The sequence below is a fragment of the Callorhinus ursinus genome, unplaced genomic scaffold, assembly GCF_003265705.2.
Source record: "Callorhinus ursinus isolate GAN/ISIS: 27379988/994484 unplaced genomic scaffold, GSC_fseal_2.0 scaffold14, whole genome shotgun sequence".
Taxonomy (NCBI): Eukaryota; Metazoa; Chordata; class Mammalia; order Carnivora; family Otariidae; genus Callorhinus; species Callorhinus ursinus.
In genome coordinates, this window is record NW_027397076.1 from 24,100,746 (window position 1) to 24,128,285 (window position 27,540).

The 27,540-nt window shown below is 37.6% G+C and overlaps 1 long non-coding RNA gene and 1 pseudogene across 5 annotated transcripts in view; one reads left to right on the forward strand and one right to left on the reverse strand.

Annotated features, from left to right (window-relative positions):
- Positions 1 to 27,540, reverse strand: part of LOC112831949 (uncharacterized) — a 194,619-nt gene that overhangs the window by 160,850 nt on the left and 6,229 nt on the right. For 2 of the 5 annotated variants that reach the window (XR_012380811.1, XR_012380809.1), the window contains exon 3: positions 18,767 to 18,937. The exons of 1 other annotated variant lie outside the window; for it this stretch is intronic. This is a non-coding gene — a long non-coding RNA (uncharacterized lncRNA). Of the gene's footprint in view, positions 1 to 2,555; positions 3,984 to 18,766; positions 18,938 to 27,540 lie in introns of those variants that run through there. 2 more of the 5 variants (XR_012380810.1, XR_012380813.1) reach the window with 2 other exon arrangements.
- LOC112831939 (cationic amino acid transporter 3 pseudogene) lies at positions 22,360 to 24,283 on the forward strand (annotated as a pseudogene).

Consider the following 27,540-nt stretch of genomic DNA (forward strand, 5'->3'; position numbering starts at 1 on the left):
TAAAAGATATCAGTCCAAGGCAAGTCTCCAGGCACAAGGAAGTTGAATTAACAGATGGTTCAGATAATCCTGCAGTGTTGCCCCTTCTCCCTTAACCCATACTTACAGCCTAATAAGATTTCCTTCCAATCAATTGGCCATGAAAAAAACAAACAAACAGAGACTTAGTTTGCAGAAGGTGCTACAAGATCTCACAGTAAAATGGTTTATGTTCATACAACAGAATACTATTCAACAATAAAAAACGAATGAACAATAACTATATACAAGTGACATCACCAAGACGGTGACATGGGTCATTCCTGATTTCACTTCCTCTCATAAGAAGAACAACTAACAACTATTCAAGAACAAGCAAATCCTACAACAGGCACCCCTGTACCACAGATACCAAGACAGACTGCGTTTGAAGTGAAAGAGATGTTGACTACATTGCCCCTCTCCCAGGCCAGCACACCACATGATGGAGAGCACTCCCCTGAGCCTTCAGCTCCACCAGTGGGACAAGAGAACCTGGAGGGACAACCAGCACTGCCATCCTCAGCACTGTGTGTCGCTCTGGCTCTGTGGGTGTCACGATGCTAAACTTGCCTCGTGCGATTGCAGGGGAATCTGCCAGGCTCAGTTAATGGGAATCTGACTATGATGGAGCAAAGGGGAGAGTTTAGCAACAACTAGCACACCAAGTTTGGCAGAGTTTATACCTGCTGTCCAAGTAGAACCCAACCAGTGGTTTTGCTCATCTGCAACAGCAAATTGGTGGTGCCCTCTGACCAGGGAACTCTGTAGAGTGAAGATCTGCTTGATTCAGATCCTCTAATGAGGAGTTTTGTCATCCCAAGGGCAAGAAGCTGAATCCCAGCCCCACCTACTGCAGGGAGTGCCTCTCAGACACATCTGACCAGAAGAGCCAGCAGGAATCCCTGGAAGCTATGTAGCAGAGCAATGCTCAAACCAAGAGGCAGGTAGACAGAGCCGATCACCCCCAGAGCAAAGCCAGGACCAGGCATGGAGGGTTTCTGTGCCACACACAGCACAGACTGGGGGATTAATTCACAATCAAGGCTATGAGGAGCTCCTGGCTCCTTCCAGCTGGAGTCTGTGTAAGAGTTGCCTGGGATGGCCGCTCCCCTTCCCACCCAGGCGAGGGGGCTGAGGCAGCTCCACCCACCCATCGTGGCTCCCAGCCCCATCTGGCCAGGGGGGCTGACAAGAACATCTGGGAACTATGTGGCCCAGGGGTGTTGGAGCTGAGAGAAGGGCAGGAAGGGCCAATAGTTTGCAGAGCAAAACCACCGGACCTGTTTGGCCAGGGAAATATCATGTTGTATGACTGAAATTACACTGTGATGTATGGCAGTTATGTCTCAATAAAACTGGGGGGGGGGAACTATATGTGTCAAATAGAGGCACCTCCAAAAGTTAATTTAATGAAATATTATAATATAGAAGACTTTTTTTACTAGTGGCTCTCAATCCAGGCTGCACAGTACACTTATCTAAAGAGCTGGGAAAAAAAAAAAAAACAACAACAACAAAAGAAAACCCCATAAAAATTGATGCCCCAACACCAATTTAATTATCCGGAGGTGTTTGGGTATCGATATTTGTAAGAGCTTCTAATGATAACTAGATTACGGAACATCACTTTGCACCCTTAATATATACCCTTTGGGGCGTATTTTATATTTCATAATTTTGTAAACAACCAAAGACACAGGAAACGAACCAGGTCTCTACCAGACTTGCTCTGAGGTATTGACCCATTTTGCTCAGTGCTTCATGTCAGCCAGGTCATGTGTTAGTTTACTGGCCTTTAGAGAGAAGCCATATAAATGTTCTCATGAGGTAATGACTGCTCCCGGCCCAACTCAGTCAACTCTATTTGCTTTTTCTCTTTAGTCACCTGCTCATCCACAGATGAATTCTACCCAGGCCTAGCAAGCTTCCTGTGTCAGAAATACGGGCATTTTTCTTATGCTGTTTAATCTCTGATTTTTTATATTTCTCTTTTCTCCTTTCTTGTTGCATTTTTTCCCTGCCTTATGCCTTCAGGCTCTATCGCTTTGGCTTTCTCTCCTTCCTGACAATCACATTGGGTACTTTTCTTTCCACTACCTTTCCTTCATGGAAATGTCGACACATTCCCAACGAAGGTGACAATTTTAGAAAGAAAAGAATTAAAACCCATCAACTGAGAACCTTGTCTTCTCAATTGGTGAAAGAAAAATAATAATTTCATGAAATGAGGATATTAATTCTGAAAGCCCTACCACAGGTTTTTCTCTACTTTTATAAGTTCCTAAAAATTATACAGGAGTGGAAGCAATAGTCAACTTTTTAAATGTCACTTCTTCAGGGTAGTGCTTTAATAGTCCATAGAAACAGTATGTTTTAAATATATCCCTGAATTCAAATCAAAGATATCAGATGTGTACATAGGAAAGTTCGATCATCCAGAATGAAACTCAAGGAGCTGAGCCCAATCAAATCAATACTAGCTTTATTTTTATCATGTAAGCAAAGTTAGAAAATTCAAGCAAATAACACTTTGGGGACATTTAAGACATGAAACATTTCAAATTCCCATTACTGAATGTGAGATGCTTAAATGTTAATGGTATGCTGAGAATAATTGCAGTATTTCATCAGTACCTTAGAGAATTATACTGGGATATAGCAAAGGTTTTTGTTATGTAAGATCTTGCAAATGAAGTATTTTTCTAATACCTTTGAAGGGCCACTTTGTCACCATAAGTATTTAGTTAAAAGTAAAATATTTTCTGAAATATCTCTAATTTTTCAGATACTTTCACTAATTTTCCAGATGGTATCTTGAAAAATAAGAAATATTGTAGGCTTATTCAGATGTTTATGACATTTCCCAAAATATTTTCTTAGTATAATTGTTAAAAGAAACAAAGTTTAGAGATCATAATTCCCCAGACATGGTAGCAGAAAAAGACAGAAAAATATCAGTTACCAAGAAACTAACATTAGAACTATTATATAAAAGTAGTTAACTTGGGAGATAAAGACTAATTCATTCAAGTATATTTCAAAGGATTCCTAGCTTCTGGAAAGGAAACTTGTATAGGTCAAAATAGTTTTTTCAGGAAAGAAACTAAAATTAGGCAATTAACCTTTTAATCCACTTAACATTCTAATTCCCTTCATTTCCAAGTTATGCAGGCAGCCCAAAGATAATTGTTGAAATTTAAAGGAATGTGAGAGAAAGTGTGGTGGGGCGTGTGTGCATGCATGAGTGCATATGTGTGTATACAGAGGAATTAGATAATAAAAAGTAAAAAAAGACAAAGATTATATGAGGAGATTTTAATACACTCTTCTATAAGAATATATTTTTATGAAGGTCAAATTTGAGGTTATTATTTTTATACCTCAATAAATTAAGGTGGTGATAAGTATTATATCCTGGATTTTTTGAAAAGAAAATATACATGACACTTAGAAAAATAAAAATACCTATTTAATACCTAGTAGAATCCAGTCAAGATATATGTACAAAGATGACCTAGGGCAGAACTAGAGCACATAGTGTATGTACTTTTGGAAGTGGGTGTGAGAAGAAGGTGGCTATATCAAATAGGGTCAACAAGGAAGTGTTAGGATCTTCATGCTTCTATCCAACTGGGGATATTTGAATATAGCTAAGGTAGACCTCAAACAGGAACTTTTCAAACTTAAAGAATTTTAAAATACCCAACTGCTCCCACAATACCGAAGCTAAATTAGCTCAAACAACTAGGACACAGATCATTTCACAGAATATGACATCTGGAGGAAAAGCAGACTCCGGAGTGGTTGATTCATGAGTTCAATTACATTATTCAAGGATTAATTTGGGATTTATTTTTCATAAATCTTTCTGTACATCCATCCTTGACGTTGTCTTCATGCTGGCACTGGTGGTAGGATGGCTGCATAACTTCTAGGTTTTGGATCCAGATCCAGCAACATGCCTATGAAGAAGGGAACACACCTCTTACAGTGGCTCTTTTAAGAGTACGAATATTTTCCCCAGAATCCCCCAGCACTTCTCCTAACATTTCATAAGACAGAACAGCCATACTCTTCTTGGAAAAAATCACTGCTAAGAGGTAATTTATTACCATGTGGCTGGACCATCCATTTGGGATAGATAGATGTTGGGGAGATAACACCCGTTTTCACTATATGATATTGCTCAGCACATGTAGCATTCTTCATTCCATTTATTTAATAAATATTCCTTAGGTGTCCATTATGTGTCACAAGAGCTATAGTAATAAACAATGTAGTCTTTGGCTTTGATCTCATGTAACTAACAGTCTACTGAAAAAGTAGATAGTTCTTAAAATTTTGGAAATAATTGAATGATTAAATTTTTAAAAATATTATTATATCTAACAAAATATGTACCATATGAGGGAAACTACAAAACTCTGATAAAAGAAATGTTTAAATAACTAAAAAATGAAAAGATACTCCATGTTTATGTGTAAAAGAGTCAATATTTGTCAAGATGTCAGTTCTTCCCAACTTGATCTATACATTCAATGCAATCCCAGTCAAAATCCCAGCAAGTTATTTTGTAGATATCGACACACTGATTCTAAAGTTTATAAGGAGAAGTAAAAGACTTAGAATAGCCAACACAATATGAAAGGAGAAAAATAAACTCTGAGGACTGACACTGCCTGACTTTAAGACTTACTATAAATCTATGGTAATCAATACGGTATAGTATTGTTGAGAGAATAAACAAATAGAGCAATGGAACATAATAGAAATCCCAGAAATATATCCACATATAGTCAATTGATCTTTGACAAATGAGCAAAGGCAATACAATGGATCAATAGTGTCTTCAACAATGGTGATAGAAAAACTGGACATTCATACGCAAAAAAAAAAAAAAGAATCTAGGTACAGACCTTAAATCCTTCACAAAAATTAACTCAAAATGGATCATAAACCTAATCATAAAACTATAAAACTCCTAAAAGATAATGTAGGAGAAAACCTAGATGACCTTGGCTATGGCAATGACTTTTAGATACAACACCAAAGGCATGAGCCATGAAAAAATAAATGACAAGCAAGACTATTAAAATTAAAAACTTCTGCACTCCAAAAGACACTGTTAAGAGAATGAAAAGACAAGCCACAGACTGGTAACAAATATTAGCAAAAGACGTATCTGATAAAGGACTGTTATCCAAAATGCAGAGAGAATTCTTAAAATTGAACAATAAGAAAACAAACATCCTGTCTAAAGAATGGACCAAAGACTTTAGTAGATACCTCACCAAAGAAGATATACAGGTGGCAAATAAGCATTTGAAAGAATGCTTCACATCATACGTCATCAGGGAAATTCAAATTAAAATAATGAGATGCCATTGCACTCCTATTAAAATGGCCAAAATCCAGAACATTGACAACACTAAAAACTGGTGAGGATGTGGAAAAATAGGAAATGAAGTGCAAAATGCCATTTTAGAAGACAGTTTGGCAATTTCTTACAAAATTAAACATCCTACCATATGATCCAGCTATCATGTTCCTTGGTATTTAGCCAAAGGAGTTGAAAACTATGTCCACACCAAAACTAGCACGCAGATGTTTATAGCAGCTTTATTCATAATTGCCAATACTTGGAAACAACCAAGATGTCTTTCAGTAGGTGAATAGATAAATAAACGGGGTAGTGGAATATTATTCACACTAAAAAGAAATGAGCTAATATGTCTTTTCATGAAAAGACATGGAGAACTTTACATGCACATTTCTAAGTGAAAGGAGCCAACCTTAAAAGACTATATACTATATGATTTCAATGATACAACATTCTGGGAAAGGCAAAACAATGGGTATAATAAAAAAAGATTAGTGATTTCAGGGGTTGGGGGAAGGGAGGGATGAACAATCAGAGCACATAAGATTTTTAGGGCAACAAAACTATTGTTTTTGTATAATACTATGGTGGACACATGTTATTATACATTTCTCAAAACACATGCAATGTACAATGCCAAGAGTAAGCCCTAATGTAAACTATGAACTTTGGGTGATTATGATGTGTCAATATAGGTTCATAAACTGTTATAAATGTCCCACTGTGGTGGAGATGTTGAAAGTGGGGAGGCTATGCATATATTGGGGCAGGGAGTATACAGGACCTGCCTAAAAAACAGTCTATTAAAAAATCCTAATTGGGAACATGAATTAGATGCTGGGATAGGAATATAGAAGGTGCGGGTGGGGGGCGCAGTCAGAGAAGGATTCCTTAGGGAAACGGCTTCAGACTGAGACACAGAAGGTGGTTAAGAATTGCCAGGCAAAGAGTATAGGTAACATGGGGTGACAGAGGGAGACGGAGGGCCAGTGTAGCCCTGGCTTATACTTATGTTGTCTATCCATATCCATCTTTTCTTTCTTCTTGGGTAGTAGGATGATTGTCTATATTCCGAGGCACAGATTCAGAAGAAGTGATGACCTTTTAGAAAAGGGGGAAGAAGTGATGACCTTTAAAGAAAATTGTCTAACCCAAATTTTTAGCTGGACATGTGCACCCGAAATAAAGATTACATTTCCCAGCCTTCCTTGCATCCAGCTGTGGCCATCCAATTAAACTTAACACATGGTGTGGATACAGGAAATGCTATTTGGTGCTTCTAGGAATATTAAGAGAGAGAGTACATGGACCCTTTGCCTCTTCTGCTGTGTCTTTTTTTTTTTTTTTTTCCTTCTGCTCAGAGATGCCACTTCGGACCATGAGGTTGAGGACACACACAGTGGAGCATCGAGATAGAAGAATCATGGGTCTCAGCCAACATATCCCTAGAACCCTAGAACTTTTATGTAAAAGAGAAATAAGCGCTCTCATTTAAGCCAGTGTTATTGATCTTTCCATCACACAAAAGACCTTAATTCCAACTAACTTCATAAGGAATGATTTGGGGAGGAGAAGAATATGGCATATTGCAGGAACTGGTATAGATGACTGGTGTAGAATTGGCAGGAGACTGGAAATGTTTCAAGATGAAGTAGGTATCATTTATACAAAGCCCTGTATGCCATGTTTAAAAATCTAGACATGATCCTAGAAGCAATGTGAAGATGTGCAAGAGTTTTAAGCACAGGAGGAAAAGGATAAAAATTCTTGTTTGAAAATGATTTCTCTAGCTACTGTATTAACAAAGGATTGCACGGGGACGCCGGGGTGGCTCAGTCGTTAGGCTCCTGCCTTCAGCTCGGGTCATGATCCCAGGGTCCTGGGATCGAGCCCCGCATCCGGCTCCCTGCTCCGCGGGAAGCCTGCTTCTCCCTCTCCCGCTCCCCCTGCTTGTGTTCCCTCTCTCACTATGTCTCTCTCTGTCAAATAAATAAAATCTTAAAAAAAAAGAAAGAAAGAAAGAAAAGATTGCACGGGTGGCAGGAGTAGATGTAGTGAGCCTAGTTAGGGAGCCATGGAAGTCACCCATGAAAGAGATTTGTTAGCTTAGACTCAGGAGGTTGGACTGGGACTAGAGAGGAAGAGGCTGACTTGAAGGCTACTACAGGGTGGAAAGAAAAGCCCTGGTAATGGACTGGGTGTAGAAGGTTGGGGAGAATGAGGAATCAGGCATGATGCCCAGGTTTCTGACTGGAGCATATGAGAGACTACTCTGTGCTAGGTTAGGGAATCCTCAAGGAAGAGTGGAAATAGGATATGTTGCCACTTTCTGAGTATGTTGAATTTAATGGTCCTATGAAAGATTCAAGGGGGAAGTGCCAAGTAACTAGTATCAAATTGAATACACTTATAAAGAAGACTTGTAAAGGGAAAGATTGATGGGAATTATAAACCTGGAAGTCACTGATTAGAGATAGTGAGTGAAGTCATGAGAGAAAATGGTGTGGACCTTCGTGTTTTTAGTCGCAGTGACCTTAAAGGTCTCCTCATTTCCTCAGTACAGCATAATATGTATGTAAAAATATCACATTTTAGGGGCACCTGGATGGCTCAGTCGGTTAAGCATCTGCCTTCAGTTCAGGTCATAATCTCAGGGTCCTGGGATTTAGCCCCCTGTTGGGCTCCCTGCTCCGCAGGGAGTCTGCTCCTCCCTCTCCCTCTGCCCCTTCCCCATCCCCTGACTCATGCACTCTCTCTCTCAAATAAATAAAATCTTTTTTAAAAAATTACACTTTATATATAATTTATAATTATGGTATATTCTGATGCTTAGGTAAACCTTCTGGTAAAATGTTTCTAAATTTCACTCATTTCATTGAGTTAAAGTTAATCATTATCCACAAACATTTTTGTTATAAATTTCACTCTAGATATTTTATGAGGTAGATTTTACTTGCTGCTGCAATCAAATTTTTGGTGCCCAGGGTGAACAATACCAGGCAAGCAACCTCCTTTCATAGAACTCTATGTTGCATTTTATAGAAAATATTAAAAATTGACAATTATCACTTGCTTCAAAAACTAAATCCTTACATAACATAAAATATTCTGGCTGTATGAAATAGAAAGAGGTTCAAGGGGCACCTGGGTGGCTCAGTCAGTTAAGCATCTGCCTTTGGCTCAGGTCATGATCCCCGAGTCCCGAGTCCCTGGATGGAGCAGCGCATCAGGCTCCCTGCTGGACGGGGAACCCATTTCTCCCTCTGCCCCTCACCCGGCTCTCGTGCTCTCTCTCACTCTCTCGCTCTTTCTCAAATAAATAAATAAAATCTTTAAAAAAGTGATTCATACATATAAAAAACAGATATTTAAGATTTAAGCCCCTATATTTTTGATTAAAGTAATGTTTAATGATCTTGAAACATTTGATTTGACACAGGAAGTGGTAAATTGGGAAGAGTCTAGGATTGGGAATCCAAAAATTCTGGATTTGAATCCTGGCTTGGTCACTTAATAATTCTATGACTTTGAGCAATTTACTAAATTTCCCTGAACCTAAGTTTCTTATTAACATTTATTCTTATAAATATTGTTACTATCTCAAAGAACTATTGTGACTTATAAATCCAGTATAATGCCTGGTCCTTAATAGATGCTTAATAAAAGAGAGCTACAATTTTCATTTATTTGCTTCTGGGATAATTTGAAGAGTAAATGTTATATTTTCCACAATATAGTCTTTTGTAGTTACCCTTAATCTGTTCATCTTGAGTCTCTAAAGTCAGACTAGATTTCAATATCAGCTTAATTAATCACAGAAAAGGATCAGCTTAATTGATCACAGAAAAGAAGGAAAACTTAAGTGTTTTGTGCAGAACTCTCTCTTCCAAAATAAAACTGTAAACAAATTTAATCTGTGTGTATTTGTCCAAACATGTAAAATGAATACAAAACAGCCTTAGATAAGCATCAATAAACAAGAAAGGCTCAAAAATTCAAATAATTATTTCAGATCTTAAGCGTAGTTCCATATGAAAGATTTTTTTTTGTTATTTTAAATAAAAAGCAGTGCACAAATGGTATCATTTGAAAATTGATTTGACTTCTTTGAAAATGCCATAGGGTCCCACAACATTTCAGAACCTGAAGGGCATTATCTCTCCCTGACAGGTAGAATGGGCTTAAATACATTTATTAAAACAAATGATTGTATGAAATATTAATCTTACTCTACTTAATTAACATGCTAATAGGTTAGTTCCTCACCTTTCCTCTTATACATAAATTACCCTTCAACCTGCTCATCATTTTTCATTTCCCAAAAATACAAAGAGTATTAATTACTTCTAGCCAAGATGTAGTCTTTTCTTTTTAATTCCCGTAATTGAAGTCATATTCAGACATAGTTCAACCCCTGTATTTAAACAAAGCATACACTGAATTCAGACAGAGATAAACAGTAAGTACATATTAAAATGAAAGGAAAAAAGAATTTTGAAATTTAAAATTATAAAATGTAGTATGTTGATTTATAGCCTTGAAGCTGTTCCTAGCCGCAGAGAAACTCTTTCTTTAAAGCCACACTTGGATCAGATTTAAGAGAACATGTTTGTTTTAAGTAACTTCCTTTGAAAAATCCAACTTCAAATGTTTTTTTTCAATACAGTGAAATGATAATAGAAAAAAATGATTCCATCGTCCCATTCGAGGTGAGAAAGAAAACAGGGAAACTGGTGTTGCAGATGCTTTGGTACATTTTCTAACTGAACTGTGATGTGTTGATAATCAATGGAGGGAGTGCATTTGACAAGTTAGCTTTAATCCCGTAAAAATGTTCAAAGAGGATAGGAAGCAAAGAATGCTGCATAATTCTTATAATTAGTAAACCGAAATTTGACTCAGGCTGCCTTTTATTGATTATAAGAGATAAGGTAGCTGATGAAATGATGGAGTAATCATCTGGCTCTTTAGTTTTATCTAAAAATCAGGCACTGCAATCAAAGTACAAATAAAAACAGACTGTCTTCCATTTTTCTCTCTTATTGGAATTCAGCTACTAAAACCATGGGTTTGTGAGAATCTGAGAAAGCACTGCCCAACTCAGAGGGATCTGAATCACCTTTGCTTTATCTTTGAGAAGATCCTCATTTAATAGAAAATTAATATGTGGCTGCTTCAAATGACCACTTCTTTGTGAATATGAAAATCTATTTAATTAATGGACCTTGACCTTTATGCATATGAAAACCCATATAGCTGAGCCAGGGATATGAATATACAAAATATTTCAATGAAAACTCCATTGTTTTAAAGAAAAACTTGCTGTATCTCTGAACAGGCATATTGCTATTTACTACTAGTTTTATTAGCACCACGCTCTAACCAACTGAGCTAACCGGCCAACTGCTTATTTACTACTAGTTTTAACAATTAAGTGGCAGCAAGCTAGTTTTTAAAATTTTACACATACATATACATATTTCACTTACTCTGATAACTTCTTTAAGAAAAATTGTCCCCAATTGGTCTTCATTTCATCCTATACTTTTAAAGCTAGAAAGAACACTAGACATCATCTAAATTCAACTCCATCTTTTATAATCAATAAAATTGAAGGCCGAGAAAATTGCATGTCTCGTCCAGCCTAGAATGCAGGATTCCCAAATATCAGGCCAATTCTCCACATCTGTAATTTAGACTAATCTGTCTTTTTTTTTTTTTTTAATCCTCTGCTATCCACTATTGTACTTAAGTTGTTAGAGAAAGAGAAATACTGGCCGGTTTCTCAAACTTATATAAAATAACCACAAGCTCAAGGTCCTGCCCTTGGTTTTCAGATTTAAAAAGTCAGGATTTTTAGATCATTCAGGTGTCACCTCTCAGAGGGAGCTTCCTTTTTCTCCTAATACAAAGGAGCTCTCCCATCAATAGCAATACTCCTCAAGTGACTCTACCCTTCTGCTCCTACTCGGCTTTTTCAAAGCAATTATTAGTATGTAACCTTTATTATTCAAAAGGCTATTCTGAGCATCTTTGGAAAAGTCTATTGGTGCACATGTTCACAAATTTCTCTGGTTAAGAATCTCTAATATAAAGTATGATAATTACTGGTTTGTACAATGTTTGTTTCGGCTTTCTCATATGTTTTTATCATTTCCATTGCTCACCATTCCTCTCTGCATATCAGTGTTCCTCCTGGTGAGTTCCTTATTCTTGATACATGCCATAGATATTCCTCTAGTAAAGGTCTCTGATCAATAAAGGATGTTACTCTTTGAAAACATCTATATTTCATCTTTTCTTTTTGAAAAAAAATTCACTGGGAATATAATTCCAGAATGACAACTTTCTCTTCACATTTTGATAATTTACCTGGATTTCTTGATTATGTTGAGAAATTCTTTGTTGTTATTGAGAAATTGCCTGTCGGTCTAATTGTAGTTCCCTTATAAGTAATCTCTCTTCCTCCTATTTTTAAGGTCTGTTCTTTGTCTCTGGTATTTGATATTTTCACTCTGTTGGTTCTAGGTGTGGATTTCTTCTATTTATCCTACTATATATTGGGGCGGGGTGGTGCTTCTTGAATCTGGGACAAGAAGTCAGGGACAGTCATTTTCTAGTTGACTACTCCGTTTTCTAATGTCTATGACAATGATGTCATATAATACACCCTCAATAAAAGTTTAGAATGGATACATGTCAGGCACTGTGCTACTTGCTACAAATAGAAGAGTGACCAATATATAGTAAACACGATCCCTGCTTTCAGGGAACTTACCGCTGAGAAGATGAATAATAAAACAGGAAGTTTTACCTATAGTAAATATGGCAAGCAATGCCTTTTTTAAATTCTTTTTTTACTTTGTCAATTAATTTTTTCTGGGGCCAGTGAGGCAACTAGTTTGCAGTTTGCATTGCTCTATAAATTAACAGCAATGACTGTCATTGCAGTTGACCTCCAAATATTTGATGGTCAGTATTATCAAATCATTTGTTGTCTTTCCTATTTGAGATTGCTCTCACCTCCACACTCTATGTCAGTGTTGTATATACAACACTCGAGACACACAATAGACTTACAATTAATGGACCTCACTATTGGTGACATCTAAGCATTAACGTTATGATGGGGATGTTACAGAGGCCACTTATAAGACCTATGATAAGTATGGGGTTGGTTTCCACATGAAAGATTGACATTCATTCAGTTGCTACCACGGTTTTCATATCTTCAATTTGATTGAAAACTTGCTCACACACTACAACAGGTACATATTAATGGCCTCATGAATATTTGGTAAATAGATGTACTGATGCTCTATTGCTATCACACTGTAAATACCACCCAAGGACAGGTGAACTGCATTCAGTTCTCTGCTGTTCGTAAGCAGTCTTTTGGTTAATAGTGTACTGCCCAAGTAGCAGAATTTGGAGTGTTTAATCCGACATTGTTGGCGCAATACTTTGGCTGTGTTCCAGTACTTGTTTTCTTCTAGCAAGCTTAAAATCAATAATAGGAGGTTTAATTCTGGAATCATCTCAGTACTGAAACTGAAGCTGACTGCTCTATAATGACAAATGTCACCTTTGTCCACTTCTTTACTTACCTTTTAGGAAACAGTGCTTGAGAGTGTGTATTTTATATGGATAGTGTCTATACAATTTACAACTGTCTTTGCATATGAACCACAGTTACTTGTAGAGCTGTTCAATTTTTTTCTTGTTTGTTTCCACAGAAAATTTGTGCCCCAGGCTCGGGATATTTTTCTTCTTTCCCCATTCATGGCACTATTTAGAATACCAAGGATGTTTGCCATGATAAGAGGATTCCAACAAGGACTTGTCATAGGCAATTGCATGCAATTTGGTTGAGTATGAGGTTGTGTGTGTGGATTTTGTCCTTGACATAGTGTCTCTGCTAAATTACTGGCAATCGTTTGTGGCTGTTATGACTGTTCAGGAATATCAAACCCTAAAATACATTATACTCTTCTTTTTGACGTCTGGAGCACCCACAGGAGACATAGTATATACTTTCTAAATTATTCTTTCCTTTTCGGACCCTTTTCTTGTCTCAAGTGATCTCTCTTATTTCCTTTCTCATCTCTCTGTTTCTTATTCTCAGCCTTAACTGTATTTTCTTCCTCACAAGGAAAAAGGTTTTTCCCTTCATGTTTTTTGTTTGTCTTTCCACAAAGACCAAGTGCTATGAGATAGTATTTTCCAAGAATGACCTAACCTGATTTGAACCAAGTAACTTCATCTCTCTTGTCTTCTCTTATGTGAGCTTCAGTGGACAGTTTCCTCCAGAAATCGCATATATTTTCCTGACATTATTATTCTTCACTCCTTTAGTGTTAAAATGAATGTCTGAATGGAGCACTGGGTGTTATATGCAAACAATGAATCATGGAACACTACATCAAAAGCTAATGATGTAATGTATGGTGATTAACATAACATAATAAAATTTTAAAAATGTAAAAAAATAAAATAAAAAAATAAAATGAATGTCTAATAGTAATATAAATAGTAATATAAATAATTACAACTTATCTTGTCCCCATAATTTTAACAGAAATTATCTGATTTAAGTAAGCACATATGCATATATTTCTTGGAAATTTTAAATACGATTTGTATCTTCCCTTTCTTATTATATGAATAACTGGCCTTTTAAAAATATCTGCATAGCACTTTCCTAAATCCAGAATTAGTTTTCATAATACCTGCTAGCCAGTGCTCATCAAACTTTAATGTACATATGACTCACCTGGGAATCTTGTTAAAATACGGATTCTGATTCAGGACATCTGAGGAAGGCCTGAGATGCTGGATTTTTAACAAGCTCCCAGGGGGTGCCGATGTTACCAGTATGCATTGCTCTTTGAATGGCAGAGTGCTAGATAGTAAAAGCTACAAAGAGCAAAGACCTAGACTACCTTGTTCACCCCTACACCTGTTTTATCTACTATAGTGTCTGTTACATACATAGTTTTCAATAAATATTTATTAAGATAATAATGAACTCAGTGAATCATGCACACAGCACTATGAGGCATTCCTGGTAGGCACTATTGTTCCCATTCTACAGAAGTTTCAAAAAGTAAAGTGATTTGCCTGTGGGTTACCCAGTAGCAGAAGCATGGTTTAATCTGATTGTTTAGTTTTTATTAATGAAGGAAAGTAACTGCTCCATTCCCATTATCTGCTTACTTATTTTTCTCTTGAAGATGCCAGAGGTTCCAGTGATTTTGATGTAAGTAGCTCTGCATTTGAATTCCATGAGTTGCAGATGACGTTGTCAAGGAGGAATCAAATTTATCATTGAAGTGCTTCTATACCCACTCATGTACAAACGCTCTTGTAAAAGTCTACCTGCATTTTCCCAGAGATTAGTTGTGCCTGTTGCTCTTTGAATGGTAAAATTTGGGAATATCATTTAGGAAGGAGGAAGATTTAAGATTCTAATTTAAAAACCAGGATTCTTTGAACATCACCACCTCACTCCTCGTAAAAAAAAAAAATTCACAAAGCACAAAAATTCAAGAATGTAATCACCTTGTTAAATTTGGAGTTGCAAAGACAATGTAATCAAGAAAGAACATGAAGTTATTCTGTCAAGATTGTGATTTAGGGGCTGCTATTAGCAACTTCTGAAGTGGTGGGAGTAAATCATTTTCAAATGTTGGAAGCCAATTAACTGTAATGAAATATAGTTGAATAACAATTAGTAATTCTACTTCAAAGTATAGTAATGGATAGAAAATAAACTTTCCAAAGAAGCACATTCATTGTGCAATTCTTTAAAAAAACACTTTAATTGTCAGATCCCTTTTGAGTCAAGGTGTTCTAAATCATCTTTTAGCAGGAATTCTGACAGCTGGGGAAAATCCACCTGCTGAGTTATTACCTTTTAATTACCCAAATAAAGAACAAAGTAGAAAGCATGACAAACTTGGATAGAAAAAAAAGAATATAAAATGAAGAAAGATATTACTCATACGTTGTAAGATTAACTTAACTCTCCTGTGTACATGAGAAGAAAACCATGTTTATTATTTACAATGCTCCTTACCCCCTTTCCATAACTCCCTAAGGAAAACATCTCAAGGAAACTCATTTGCCCTGCTGAGCAGAGTGGCAAGATAATTTTGGAGAGTGCAGGGGTGTTGAGAGTCAAGAAGAGAAATAAGCCATTGCTAAATTGTTCCAAATGAGAAAAGGAAGTGTGGCCTCTGAGAGGAAGGGTGGAGAAGCCTGAAGATTGGAGTTGTGGAAACAGATGTGACAGCTGCCAAGGACAGAGAGTAGAGGTAATTAAGATGAATTTTAAGAAAGTTTGACAAGGTGAGAGGTCTTGTAAGCCCCATTTCCTTCCAGTCTAGGGTTTCTCAAGCTGAGCATATTGACACTGGGGACTAGATAGCTCTTCACTGTGGGACATTCCAACGCATTTTATGAGTTTAGCAGCAACTGTTAGCCACTAGAGACAATAGCATTCCCCCAATAATTTTGACAACCAAACTGTCTCCAGACATTGCCAAATGTCTCCTGGAGGGCAAAATCACACTCACTTGAGAATCACTGATCTAATCTAAAACTTTTTTTTTATTTAAGAGGGAGAGAGAAAGCGGGGAGGGGGGTGGAGGGAGGGGAGGGAGAGAATCTCAAGCAGACTCTGAATTAAGTGCAGAGCCCAATGTAGGACTCGATCTCAGACCCTGAGATTGTGACCTGAGCTGAAATCAAGAGCTGGACACTTAAGCTACTGAACCACCCAGGCACCCCCTAATCTCAATCTTTTGACAAAACTCTACATTAATGTCTGTGCTTTCAAGTTCAGTAGGTATACGTGTAATGCATTAATTTACCTTAGTGTTCTCATTTGTTTGTTTCCTTGAATGTGCAGATTGGTCTCAGTGCAACCCAAAGCAAAGGCAGAGGCTTCCAAGTGCGTCCCAGGTCAATACAGACTAACCCTTGAGGGTTTCTGTCTAGATATATGTGCTCTAAATGAAGGTCCAGCTGCAACTGGATTTGCAAGTTGAATTTTCAACTTAAGAATTGAGTCAAAATTCTATCCTTATAATGACTGTGAAGGGCGAGTCAGTGGACATTGAACTGACAACAGGTGTAATGACAGATCACGTCAAATTTAGAATAAGATTGCAGAAAACCCCCCTCAATCACTTTTTCAGTTTTCAGAGGTGACAGGTTTAATATAGTGTTCAACACCGGGCATTTCCATTAAAAACACAGAAGCATACAATGCTATAAAATATTACTCTAATGAAATAATCCAAGAGAATACATGTGAAATTCTAGACAAGAAATTGCATTTTTACCCAGTCTCTCCAGACATGATGTGTCTTAATAAATTATGGTATTTCCTAAGGATGCCTGGGTGGCTCAGTCAGTTGAGCATCTGATTCTTGGTTTCTGCTCAGGTCATGATCTCAGCGTCAGGAGACTGAGCCCTGTTTCAGGCTTCACACTCAGCAGGGAATCTGCTTGAAGAGTCTCTTCCTCTGCCCCTCCCCTTACTGGAGGGCAAGAATGCTCTCTCTTTCTCTCTGTCTCAATAAATAAATAAATATTTATTTATTATAAATAAATAAATCTTAAAAAAAATATGTTATCTCCTGGAAAAGGAAGATTAAAAAAAAAGATCAGCAGATAAGCAGTAAGCAGATGTGTGCTAGTAAACATTTTATAACGGCTTTCATAACAGAAAACACTGATTTGTAACATATATTTGCCAATTTCTTTGGTGTAAATACTCCCACTATGGCCAGTTTCAACACTGATGTTTTCACTAGCATGATGTCACTAAAGGCCAGGCTGGGAATAGTTGCTCACAATTGGCTCTCTTGAGTCAACAGGTGCAAGCTCCCACAAACCACTAGGTATGAAGCATAAATGTGTGAACTGGTCCAGAGCCTTGCTCTGTTTACCTGCTCAAAAAGTGATCCCTTGGAGAGAGAACTATCTGGAGGCCATGACGTATCTTATCAAGGAAGTTTTGAAAAAACTGATCTACAAGCCTCCTTGTCATTTCAAATACAGTGTTACCCTATGACCCGGCAGTTTCACTACTAAGTATTTAACCCCAAAGACACAGATGTAGTGAAAAGAAGGGGCACATGCACCCCAGTGTTCATAGCAGCAATGTCCACAATAGCCAAACTGTGGAAGGAGACGAGATGCCCTTCAACAGATGAATGGATAAAGAAGATGTGGTCCATATATACAATGGAATATTACTCAGCCATCAGAAAGGATGAATACCCAACTTTTGCATCAACATGGATGGGACTGGAGGAGATGATGCTAAGTGAAATAAGTCAAGTAGAGAAAGTCAGTTATATGGTTTCACTTGTTTGTGGAACCTAAGGAACAGCACGGAAGACCATAAGGGAAGGGAGGGAAAATTGAAGGGGGCAGAAATCAGAGAGCGAGATAAACCATGAGAGACTCATGGTTTTATGATCTGGCTCAGACTGACTACAAACCTTGGGGCTCTGGAAAATATTTATTTTGGTATGCAACATTTATATTTAGTATGTTATACACCTAAAACACTAAAACCTGAAAATAGACACATACATGGAATAGTACCTTCTGAATCATGATTAGAACATAAATCTGAAGACTGTATTGGTATATCAAGTCTTACAAGTAGACAAGTAAAAGGGATGACTTAGAATTTATAGGATTTGAGTACTATAATTATTTGGGAACTCAATGCCCCAAAGCTCTATGTCTATAGAAGAAAATTGCACTTCATTTAAAAGAGCTTAAAGATGGAGGCATGTGTGGGTTCTTATATTTATAAGCATATATAAACACTAGAGAGAGATTTGCTCTGAACATTTATACAGACTCAAAAGATTTTGTAGCAAGATTAGGAAGGTTATGTGGGGTACAGTTTGAAGGATTGGAAATGACTGGAACAAGTCAGAATAAGTGAAGTATAAGCACATTGGCATGAGTGACTGCAAAAGCTTAGGATTCTCCAGAGCCTACATAGCTCTAACAGATTAGTGAAGTCAAATCAGAAAGAAGAGGGAGAAAAAGAGAAAATGTTTGGGCTGAAGTAATAAGAAAATCACACAAAGCACCAGAACAGTAGGCTGATGTAGGCCTGCTTTGGCGACCCAAGGTTGGCTTCTTGACCACTGAGGTCCCCAGGTTGGGGAAACAGTTTCCAACCCAAGCCAAGGGCTCCTCCGAGCCAGCCTGGCCCCTCAAAACTGCATTAAATGTGATGAAGTATGATGCAACAAGATCACCATGATCGCCCAGGCACTGTTCACCTAGAACCAGACCACAAGGCTGTCAGGAAAAAGTTTAAGAAGTAACCTGATATTGGGACGCCTGGGTGGCTCTGTCGTTGGGCGTCTGCCTTCGGCTCGGGTCGTGGTCCTGGGGTCCTGGGATGGAGCCCCGCGTCGGGCTCCCTGCTCGGCGGGGGTGCTCCTTCTCCCTCTCCCGCTCCCCCTGCTTGTGTTCCCTCTCTCGCTGTGTCTCTCTCTGTCAAATGAATGGATAGGGTCTTTAAAAAATAATAATAATAAATAACCTGATATTGCTCAACATTTGGGAGATGGAAATTCTCCCAGATTTCATAGAAAGTAACTCTGAGAAATACCATCCAATCCCTATTGAAGATATAGGTGAAGCTAAGAGCTAATGTGGGCAGTTATTATACTCAGTCCCATTGCAATTCTGATACCAATGGATTTGCCTGCGTCCCAGGGTCAGTCTATGCTATATAATAACATTCCTGGAGGTTTCAGTGATAAAGTGGGGAGTGGTTGGACTATTTGTCAGAATACATAGTACACCCCCCTGAAGGAAGTTTAAGAAGTTTTTTCACTAAAGAAGCTATGATGGAAAAAATATTTATGTTACATACCTAAAATTAAAAATACATTTTATTGCAACTTACCACACATACACACAATTGAAGCAAAACTTTTACAAAACAAAATTTATTTATTTTCTGATCTATTCTGTTGCATGCAAAACACTGGTCTTACCCGTTACATGGATCTTAGGATCCATTAATGGGTGAATACCTACATTTCGGAAACTACGTTATATAGAACATCTTATTTCAAGGTTAATTGATCCTATTTCTATGTGATAAAAGATTACATATATACAAAGAGAAAGAAGCAGGAAAAATTAATGTAAATTAGATATTGTAAATACCTCAAAATTTGAAGAGGTTTTCAGCTAATTCAGGGTGGGGTATAGTTCTAGCTGTACAGTCATATCATCTACAGATAATAATAGTTAAGTATTTAAAGACGTAACTAAGGTAAAATTAGGTCTAATTCAATATCACTGGTGTCCTTATAAGAAGAGATTAGACCACAGACCCACAGACAGAGAGGAAAGACCATGTGAGGACACAGTGAAAAGACAATCACAGCAAGCCAAGGAGAGAGGTCTCAGAAGAAGCCAACACCTTGATCTTGGACTTCCAGTATCCAGAACTGTGAGAAAATAAATTTCTGTTCTTTAAGTATATTCTTATGGTCAAAAAAATCTAGGCTTGAAACTTGGTTTCAGCACAAAAAAGTTTTGTAAAATTGGCCATGTTACTTGAGCTTTCAAATACCTTGAGTTTCAAAGGATCAATAATAATAATACCTACTAAAAAGGAGTCATGAGAAAATATACCTGATGTACTCATAGTAAATTTAGTTACTATTAAAAATTGTTACATCATTGGGGGCGCCTGGGTGGCTCAGTTGTTAAGCGTCTGCCTTCGGCTCAGGTCATGATTTCAGGGTCCTGGGATCGAGCCCTGCATTGGGCTCCCTGCTCCGCGGGAAGCCTGCTTCTCTCTCTCCCACTCCCCCGGCTTGTGTTCCCTCTCTCACTGTGTCTCTCTCTGTCAAATAAATAAACAAAATCTTTAAAAAAATAAAAATAATTTTTACATTTTTTGAATGCTACTTGAACACATCTTAGATGCATAAAAATATATCATGAGGTCCAATAATTTTACCCAACAGAAAAAAAAATGCAGACACAGATACACACCACCAAATACTGTTCACAGTGTGTTTTATATTAACATAGAGTTCAAATAATCCAGGTATTTAAAGTTAGAGTAATAGTAAGTAAATTGTGATATAACTATAGATAGAATATTTTATAGTTTTTAAAAACACTGTAATAATATTTATTACACATTAAATGAAAACAACAAAAATTAATATAGATGATCTTAACAAAATAAAATATACCTAGAAAAAAGATTAAAAGGGTATAGAGTATGCCAAGTTATTAATAGTGGCTGCCTTTCCCTAAAAGTATAATGGATGGGATTTTTTTGTCTTCTCTACTCTTCAGTATCTATTTTTATTACTTTACTATTTCTCCTTTTATACATGTATAGACAGATATGCATACAGATACAAATATATTTGTCTATACATCTAATCTCAGTTTTAAAAGAAAACTCAGAGGTACAAACAAAATTCCCAGTAGAAGCATTGACATGGTCTCTATGCCCTTCCAACATTTGAAAATGTGAGCTCTCCAAAGACAAGCAATATATATTTAATAATCTCTTTTATTTATTTTTTATTAAAGATTTATTTATTTGAGAGAGAGAGAGAGAGCATGAGCAGGAGGGGCAGAGCGAGAGGGAGAGAGAATCCCAAGGAGACTTGATACTGAGTGCAGAGCTCGACACAGGGCTCGGTCTCACAACACTGAGATCATGATCTGAGCCAAAACCAAGAGTCAGGTGCTTAACAGATTGCACCACCCGGGTGCCCCTTAATAATCTCACTCTGTTTTTTTTTTTTTAAGATTCTATTTATTTATTTGAGAGATAGAGACAGATAGTGACAGAGATAGCAAGAGAGAGCACAAGCGGGGAGGGAAGGAAGAAGCAGGCTCACGCCGAGCAGGGAACCCGATGTGGGGCTCGATCCCAGGACCTGGGATCATGACCCAAGCTGAAGGCTGACCCAGTGGACTGAGCCACCCAGGCCCCCCTTAATAATCTCTTTTAAGTCACATAGGACTCAGTAGCACTTGGGTAGCTCAGTCCTTAACGGACTGAGCTCAGGTCTGCCTTCAGCTCAGGTCATGATCCCGGGGTCAGGGGATCAAGCTCCACATTGGCTCCCTGCTTAGTGGGGAGTCTGCTTCTCCTCCCCCTCTACCCCTCCCCCCACTCGTGCTCTATCTCGTTCTCTCTCTCTCAAATAAATAAATAAAAATCTTTAAAAAATCATGCAGGACTCACCTCAGTGAAATATCCTGAGTAGTTGTTAATAAGTGATTGAATATATGAATATGAGTATGACTATACAAATAAGCAAGTACTTGTGGTATAGATCTGATAAAGTACTACTGTAAAGGATTCTTAGAGCTTGCCTGATACGGGTCATGTTAATCCAAAAGGGTATGTTTAGGAAAAGAATAGATTGGGGCACCTGGGTGGCTGAGTCAGTTAAGCTAAAAGACTTTGATTTTGGCTCAGGTCATGATCTCATGCATCAGGCTCCATGCTGGGCAGGGAGTCCGTTTAAGATTCTTTCTCTCTCTCTCTCTCTCCCTCTGCCTCTACCCCCACCTCAAAAAATAAAAATAAAGCGTACAACTCACTTATTATTAAAAAAAGAAAAGGGATATATGATACATGCATTCTTAGTCTTTTGAGATTTAAACATGCTGTGTTAATAGAAATTAAAATATTTTCTAATATTTTTATGACATTTATAAATTAGTTCAATGCAGAATATATGTGTGTAGATAATGAACTCTTCAAATGTTGAGCTTTTTAAATGGCTCTTTAAGATGGAAACCTATCACTGAACTTTTCTATCAGTGACACATTATGCAGTGATAGCAAAATAAATAAGAAGAGAAAAATAACATTTGAAATGAACCGCAACTTTTAAGAGACTGGTACCATTCAAGATATGAATTTTCATATTGAACTGGTAATAATGACCAACATGTTCTGCATTCTTTTAGTTGATATGAATGTCATTCTAAAGAGGTCAGGAGAAAATGCATTAAAATCCTCTATAGATCAGTTAGACTTCTTTGCTCCATGGCCACAGACTTAATTATTACACTAACAAACATATGCCATTAGGCACAAGAAGACTAGGTAAAAATTTATGATAGATTTGCATAGCATCTTTCTTACCACTGGGAAACAACGTAGATTTTTAAGCAAACAATGTCTTGAGCAGTATGATAGATTATATGGGAAATTCAAAAGAAATATAAAAGTTATTTCTTCTTGTTTCTGATTCATATCTTACTGCATCAGCAAGAAGTCCTAGATCAATCTCTAAAAAATAATAATAGTATCATTAAATTAACAAATATCAAAATTTTGATCCATAATTTCTTAATGAGGTAGAGAAAAAGAGAATCCTTATATATTGCTAATCTAAGTGTAAACTGGTGGCATTAAATCTCTGTGGCATTTTCTGTTCCAACTAAAATGCACATAGCTTTTGCCATAGCAATCTATTTCTAAATATTCTGTGTACAGATATATGTGCATTTGTGAAATTATACACACACACGAACATACACGAATATTCAGTGCAGAAGTGCTATAGTCTTATTGTGTACCCTTTTGGTTGTCAGTTTTGTCATCATCTCTGGCTCCATGAAGGGGGACCTGCACAACTGGAAGCTCACAGAAGGACTACATACAGGCTGAACTCAATGGCTTGGGCCCTCTGGGCTTTGGTGGAATCGTGCCTTTTGGCTTTGAGGGGATTCTCCGTGGAGTAGCTATCTGTTTCTATGCTTTTATAGGTTCGAGAATATCGTTACCACAGTTAAAAAAGCCCAGAATCCCAAGCGTTCCATCCCCAAGGGCATTATGATTTCACTGCTCATCTGCTTTTTGGTGTATTTTGGTGTCTCTGCGGCACTTACACTCATGGAGCCTTACTACCTGCTTCGACCTGGGAGCACCTTGTCTGAGGCATTTCTCCATATTGGCTGGGCCCCTGCCTACTGTGTTGTAGCTTTTGCAACTTTCTGAAGTATTTTTGTCAGCATCTATCAGGGCTTTATGCTCCCCATACGGTGGGTGATAGACATGATGGCATTGGATGGCATCCTGTTCCCTGTGCTTGCCAAGAAATGTACCCACACATACACCCACATTTTGTTCTCTGGGATCCGTTGTATTGTTTCAATCATGCTACTCTTTTTTGGATTCGCTGATCTCTTGGACCTCAGGTCTACTGTGACCTGACATCTTATTCCCTGGTAGCTTTTTGTGTTGTCATCATCAGGTATCAGCCTGAGTGGACGAATGAAGAAAACGAAGCACAGGTGCAGGAGGAGAATGGGGGAAATGAAGCGCAGATGCAGGAGAGTGGACCTGCAGCAGAGAAGCTGACTCTACAGGGACTCTTCTTTCCAGGCAGCCCCACCCCCACTCCACTCTCTGGCAGGGTTGTCGTTGTTTGCTCCTCCCTGCTTGCTTTGCTGCTGACTCTTCTCTGCCTGGTGCTGGCCCAGTGGCCAGGTCTGCTCTCTGGAGACTCAGTGTGGATCACAGTGGTTGTGCTGCTCCTGGTGCTCATCGCTGGGATCACTGGGGTCATCTGGAGACAGCCACAGAGCTCCACTCCCCTTCCCTTTAAGGTCCCTGCTGTGCCTGTCCTCCCACTCCTGAGCATCTTTGTGAATGTTTACCTTATGATGCAGATGACAGCTGCCACGAGGGCCCGAGTTGGTGTCTCCATGCTGATTGGGTTTGCTGTCTACTTTGGGTATGGGATCTGGCACAGCCTGGGACCTTAACCCCACTTAAGGGCCCAAACTGTAGACCTTGAACTCAGCAGTGCCTGTACATATTTGGTTTGACATCATCACACCTGAATGCAGTCTGGTTCCCCTACACAATAATGGGGAGTACTCTTGAGTGTATGGAAATCTAGGGCTCCTATGAGATATTGGTGGGGGAACACTAATAGAGCTCTGTATTTATGGTACGGTGAAGGATGTGTCTTGGCTCTTTTTCCTTTTTTTTTTATATTCTACTTTTCAATTGTGTCTATAGCCGCTCGCTGGCTTTTACAAAATTAGTGTTAAGAGAAAATTGAAAAAGTGAAAAAAAAAATAAATAAATAGAAAAAAATAAAAGAAACCCCTGGGGCGCCTGGGTGGCTCAGTCGTTAGGCATCTGCCTTCGGCTCAGGTCATGATCCCAGGGTCCTGGGATCGAGCCCCACATCGGGCTCCCTGCTCCGCGGGGAAGACTGCTTCTCCCTCTCCTACTTCCTCTGCTTGTGGTCCCTCTCTCGCTGTGTCTCTCTCTGTCAAGTAAATAAATAAAATCTTAAAAAAAAAAGAAACCCTTTATAAAAGAGACCCCAAAGAGCTCCTTTGTCCCTTCTACTATGCGAGGACACAAGGAGAATTCTACAACCCAGAAGCAAGCATGCTGGCACCCTAATCTTGGAATTCCAGCCTCCAAAACTGTGAGAAACAAATTTCTGTTGTTTATAAGCCACCCAGTCTGTGATATTTTGTTGTAGCCATCCAAATGGATGAAAACAAGCAATTTTATAATGAAATATTTAAAGCCACTGAAATATCTATTAATATAGGATTAATTAATACAATATTGCAGCCCCCTTCAATGAGACACTATGCAGTCATAAAAAGAATGAGGAACTCTCCACTTATTATTATAGATGTAAGATATATTGAAAAATGATGAAAACAAAATCTCTAACTTGTAGAAATAAAAAGAACATGCACATTCACCCGGATTCTGTAGAATACCTCTGAAGATATGAAGAAACAGATGATAACAGAAATCCCCAGAGAGAGGTACAGAGCAGCTGGGGAAGAGAAGTGAGACAGAAATTTGTTTTTCTCTGTATACACTCCTATGCTTTTGACTTGTGTTAACATGTGTACCCCATACCAAGTAACTCGAACTATAAATTACTAAAGATGTTAGTGATTATCCTATTTTTATAATTCAAAAAAGAAAGGATTCAGATGTTTTAATAACTCCTATGGCACAGAGTATAAGCATCGCAACACTGAATAATAACTTGAAGAACTACTTCACTTCAGGTCAACAAAATTGTATTAGGCACCCATTATGTGATAGACTCTTACATACTAGGAGTGCTAGAGATGTGTTGTGTCTTCATCGGAGAGCTAAGAATGTTCCAGGAAATGAGAAAAACACAAAAGAGAGACAGCTCTATATTAACAGAGTCTAAGTAGCCCACTGTCTATCTAATATTGAAAATATGCTATCCTTAATTATTACAAAATGTGAACTGTCCAGAGCCATATTTCTTAAGGCATTTAATTTGTGTTACCCACACGTTTTCATTAATTCCAAATGACTATATAAATGAACAAATATTATTTTTATATATCCTTACTTCTCTTTAATAATTATTTTTAATATAAGATTAATCATCAAGATTAATCATGATGTGATGCTAGATCTTATGTAAAAATAAATAAGATCACAGTGTAATAGGAAAGACCAAAAATAAGTAAATTACTTCACACTAAAACTGATGGCAATTTACCAGCATATTAGTACTTAGGCTTTTACGAGTGAAAAATTAATCAGAAGGAATACGATTGTTTATTTTTTTAAGGGTATGAGAGTAAAAGATGAATGGTGTGAAAAACTGATAGTCATTAAATACCTTACTAATTAAAACTCTTCCACAACTTGCTATATGAACAACTACTAAAGTAGAATTGGACTGGGTCTAATTAAGAATTTCTCTTTTTATGGTTCTTCATAGATGCATGGTTTTAAAGAATGAAGACTGTGATAATAAGCAAATTGCCAATTGTTATTTTAATCATGCCAATCTTTGCATAATTGGTAACAGCCTTAGACACATTATTGATAAGAAATGTCAAGAAATGCCTGTTGCTTTCATTTCCTCAATACTTTCAGGTTGCAAAATAGTAAAAAGTCATAATAAATGGGCTGATTTTTTTCAAGTAGTATTTACAGTTACACAGTAAGGACCATGAAGATGCTAAGTAAATGAAACTAACAAATTTCTTGCCCTTAATAGAGAAGTCATTCTAGCGGGTGAGTCAAACAATAAATAAGGGAATAAAACTATGATCAAGTTAGAAGTTACGGTAAGTGCTGTGAAGGAAAAAGAGCAGATGGTAGTAAAATGCAAAAAGAGGTGAGAAAGTACAATCCATAGAGTAAAGTAAGTCATCTCGGAGAAAAAGAGATCAGAATTGAAACTACGCTGAAGCTTTATGGTCAAGAGAGAGAGCGCCATGATGATACTGGAGATGTAGGAAGGGACAGATCATGCCAGTACTTGGCTTTCATGTGAGATACAAGAGGAAGTCAACAGAGGCTCTAAGAATGAAGGTACCATGATTGAATTTATATTTTTCACACATCGCTCTTGGTTCCATTTTGGGACTAGGTTGGAATGGGACAAACACAGAAGTAGGGAGAGCACTAAGAAGGTTCTTACAGGGCTCCAGGAAAGGTATGGTGGTGGACGAGGGTGGTAGCCTTGGGAATTAAAAGCTCCGAATGTAATTGCTGATGGATTAGATGCAGATAATGAAGAAGAGGAAGAAACCAGGCAATACTCCTAGATTTCTACTTGAGCAAGTCGGTGAAATGTGGTGTTATTAAAAAAAAAAAAATAGGAAGAATAGGTTTGTTTTTTATTATTATGTTACGTTAATCACCATACATTACATCATTAGTTTTTGAAGAATAGGTTTTGAGAGCAGAGGGCAGTCAATTGTGTGAGTTTGAAGTGCTATAAGATAACTAAATGATTCCACATAGGAAGTTGGATATGCTAAGAGGAGAAAGTTGAGATATAGATACTGTTGCAGGACCACTTGTATTTATTCCAATAATCAGCTGACATGTCTTTCTTCCCAGCTACAATGAGAGGGCTGATACATTTCTTGTTCATCATTGCTCCCCAAATTTCTGATACTCACTTTTAATAAAAGTATAAGTGAATGAATTATATGTCCTTAAACCCCAGGCTTGAGCATGCACATTTTTCATTGTGCCATGTAAGAATTAATAACCTTAACAATATTTAGCCCTTTTTTATGTTCCCAAACAGCTGTATCAA